This window comes from Papaver somniferum, chromosome 3 (genome assembly GCF_003573695.1).
Source record: "Papaver somniferum cultivar HN1 chromosome 3, ASM357369v1, whole genome shotgun sequence".
NCBI classification, from domain to species: Eukaryota; Viridiplantae; Streptophyta; class Magnoliopsida; order Ranunculales; family Papaveraceae; genus Papaver; species Papaver somniferum.
This window is the reverse complement of record NC_039360.1, coordinates 39,179,823-39,184,091: the sequence shown is the minus strand read 5'-3', so window position 1 is coordinate 39,184,091 and position 4,269 is coordinate 39,179,823. Positions and strand designations below refer to the sequence as shown.

At 36.8% G+C, this 4,269-nt stretch overlaps 1 pseudogene; it reads right to left on the bottom strand.

Annotated features, from left to right (window-relative positions):
- Positions 1-3,618: 3,618 nt before the first annotated feature.
- On the bottom strand, positions 3,619-3,718 carry LOC113362409 (annotated as a pseudogene).
- Between the last annotated feature and the right edge of the window lie 551 nt (positions 3,719-4,269).

Below are 4,269 nucleotides of genomic sequence, written 5' to 3'. Positions count from 1 at the left end.
TCTATTGCCTTCAATAACCTGCACAACACAACTTGAATCCTCTTGTGATATTTCCACCAGAGACAACAAGAATGAAGTTTGACTGGCTCTTAGGATAGTTTGCAAAAAATGCAAATTCAAGTATTTATAGACCAAGATTGTTTGGACAACAAGAAAATTCCAAAACCGAAAATATTCTCAAGATATGCGTTAAAGTACCTAATTTCGGTTTTCCTATTTCCAATTAATGTTAACCAATATTTCCGAAATCTCTCGTAGAAAATTTCTATTATTAGTATAGCACATTGATAGAAACATTTTTGTGTCCGATTTGTCTCGATTCTATATATTGTTAGGGCTCATTTTTGTACGTATTATGGTGTTTTATTTATTTGTAGGTATTTTTGGCTAATAAGCATTTTTGGAAAAAATTGGCTTGAAAAAGTGGTAAAAGCGCCCGGAGGACACTTGCTATTCGGACTCTCACTATGGATAAGTGGTACCCAAATTACTAAGGGGCACCCTCAGGACACCCCAAGGCAGGTGCTATCGGCACCCCTACTCTGGTTAGGGGGTTATCCTTCTTTATCGTTCAAATCTCAGGATTGGCGGGAATCTGGTGTACAAGCTGCATATTTTCCTGGGAAGAGCTGGATTAAATTCTGTTGAGTTTTTATCGGTGTTTGACGCTGGAATGGATTGGTACCACCCTGTTACGACTAAACAGGGTTGGTAGGTCTTCTAAATTCGAAAATATAGGGCGTTATGTGGAGTTAGGGATGAACAGAGGAGATGGAAATATTATTGGATTTTGTGAAATTCCGTGAAGTATTGGAGAGGTTTCTTACGTGGAGATGAGTTGGGATGTACATGCTGAGTCAGAACAGAGATTATAGGTGGCACAAATTCGAAAAAATAAGCATCAATCTTCGGTTTGGATAAAACATGGCACTGGTTATTCGTGGAAGTTTCATTGGTTTATTTGTGGAAGTTTGGTGTTGTGAACGAAGGATTTACTCTCTGGGATTCTTATCTTTCAGTTTTAGGAAGTTTTATAACTCACAAACCGCGTAAAGAAGATTTGGAAGAGAAGAAAATTCCGAGTATTACTGCCGAAGAAAAGAGTTATTTTTGGGACTTCACTTGCTTTATACGGGACCTTTCGTGTATATATATGAGGCTAGGGAGTCACAGAAGAGAGTACGCAACCTTAGGAGAAGTTTAGAACCCAACAGAGAAGAAGCAGTCGAGTTGCAGAGCGAGTTACACCAGTAGGAGAAGAAGAAGAAGCTGAAGAACAAACACCATTCAAAATAGTCGTTTTTTCAGTCTTAATATCTCAACACTTAGGCGTCTCAATTTGTAACACTGCTACAGTAACCAACAGGTCTTTGTAACAGTTCGTCGTTTGTAACAGCTTCTTTGTAGCGTCAATACAGCGTTGCAAACTGTCTGTTTTATTGTCTTCCTTCCTTTTAATCAACTTTTGAACCATAAACCAATATTTTAAGCAAGTGATTAATATGAGGAGCTAAACCCCATTGCTGAGGCGATAGAGTAAGCTATTTTTCCAAAAAAAAAAGTGGTATATTCTATTTTATCTTTTTATTTGCAATAATTATATGATTATTTACCTTGAACTATTATTGAATATGATTTTTATTTGAGTGATTGTGATTTATTTTGATGGAGTATGCTTAGTTTTAAGACTTTTGATGCTTCATACTTGGTATTTACAATTATTACTTTTAAAAATCTACTTTTTGCAATACTTTAGAATCATATTAAACGAGAAAATTGCATAAATATAAGTATTGGTTTAATCACTTTGAACTTGGAAAATAGTGGAATCTTAGCCTCAGTGTTTCTTTTAATATTGATATCATGTTTGTTTGAGTTTGCTATAATTTTTATTGTGTTTTCTATTTTAGTTTTGAATTTAAGTCTAAAAAAAATCCTTCACAAGTCTGAGAATCGAACCAATTTTACCACTATCTACAAATCACATCAATTTTTGGCGCCGCCGACGCGGATTTGTTTTTAGGGTTTTAGATTTATTTTATTTTTATTTATTTTTATTATTTTTGTCATTTTTTATGTTTTTGGGTATTTATCTTGTGTCTACAGGTTCTGGATCATAAAGAAAATTGAGCCAAAGAGTTTGGTGATTTCATAAAGACTTGGAGATAAAGATTAAAGCAAAAAGAACATAAAAGAAGACAATTTTATTTTAGACAATTTTAGTTTAGGGTTTGTTTATTTTCTTTTAAAAAAAAACTGTATTAGGGTTTATTATTTTTGTAATTTTTCTTTACTTTTTTGGACTTTTGGACTTTTTGACTTTGGGACATTATTTTTTTTTATTACCCTACGGAAGGGTACTTTAAATATAAATTGTTTGCAGAGAAGGAGGACAATTACGATATTGTCTCTTCACCTTGGGTTCGTACACTAGACATCGGAGTCAGTGGCCCGAGTCGACTACAACCGATTCATCCCCCGTCTGGAACGGGAGGTAAGATTCTAAACACTCGGGAATCCCCTGTCAGCGAGTTACTGGACTCCTTCGTATGCATATATGTTGAGGACTTAATAAGGACATTTATTTTCCTAGTAAAGGGAAAGGCCTGGCCATACAAGATAAGGGTTTGGATTTCATCACCGTTCTCTTCTTGCCCGCTTTAGGAACACGTAACCTACGCGAACCTAAGCCTAAAATTTTGACTAGAACGAGACTGATAGGGTAACGAGCTTAACAGGAAAGTCATTCGAAAAATATTGGTTACTCTTTTAAGCATACTTCGAAGTTCTTGACGGTTTTTGTAAGTTGAATACGTGACTGCGCCGCCTTGTAATACCGGTGAGGCCTTGGGTATCAAAGCTCCACCGAGCTTCCCTCGCCTCTATTCAACTTACGTTAACTCGGATTGATTCCAGAGGGGTTTGCTTAAATTGTAACGAATTCCCATTCGAAAGATTAGAAGCTGGTCTAGAAACAATCTAAGTGGAGCCATCATGCTTTTTGTTTGCTAGAAATCAATTGGTTTGATTTGGTTGAGTCGGCCTTGATCTGTGTTTGCTTACCCTTCCAAATTAGAAAATTTTATTGTATGCCTGAACGTAAAAGAGACGCACTAGGTAGATTTATTAAAGAGAAACCTAGTAGTTCGAAGTGTCTCGATTACCTTAATCTAGAAAGTCCGACTTTTGAAGAGTCTGTTTTTGAACGTCCTTTAACTGAGGAGAGAATCCCTGTTGCTCCGATAGCGCCAGAAATGGCAACTTTGAAAGCTTTGTTGAATCCAACTAGGACTACTTGTCCTTCGTGTATTAAGTTAGCTGAAACGGAGGCATCCTATGAACTGAAACCTGGGACCTTACAGATGCTCCCAATCTTTTTAGGGAAAGAAAATGAAAACCCTTATTACCATGTTAGGTATTTTGAGGAAATTTGTAGTACTCTAAGAATTAGAGGCTTAGAAGATGATGCTTTGAAACTTAGGTTATTCCCATTTTCCCTGAAAGATAAGGCCAAGTCGTGGCTGTATAGTTCGGATTCCGAGTCAATTGAGACATATGAACAACTTACATCTGCCTTTTTCAATAAGTTTTTCCCTAGGCACAAAACATCGTCTATTAGGACGCAAATATGCACATTTTCACAACAAGAGGGAGAATCTTTATATAGGTATTTGGAAAGGTTCAATGATTTATTATCCCAGTGTCCTCATCATGGTTTAGAAAAGGTTAGGCTAGTTCAGATCCTTTATGAGGGTTTAGATTATTCCACAACGACCATGGTTGAGTCTCTATGCACTGGTGGATTTGAAAACCAAACTGTTGATGCGGCGATGGAATTTTTTAATGAAATCGCCGAAAAAACCCAGCAATGGGAAAATAGTAGGGCACCCCAGAAAACAATTCTTTTAAGTAGAGGAAACGTTAATAGGGTAGAAGGAGGCTATGAATCAGATGCCAAAATTGCTGCTATAGCAAAAAGGTTAGAAGCCTTAGAAGTGGGCCAGACTAGTGGTAGAGTGGAGCCTTTTTGGGAAGGCCAGAATATTGAAGAGCAGCCAATGCTCTTTATAATAACACTAGATTTGATAACCGTCAAAAGATTGACCCATATTCAGAAACCTATAATCCTGGTTGGAGAAACCATCCGAACCTTTCGTGGTCTAAGGGCCAAAGTCAAGGTCAGTTTAGTAATTCTAATGCTCCCCCAGGTTTTGGCTATACTAAGAATCCTTCAGGACTAGCTCAGTTTCAGAATCAGTCAGATAAGAA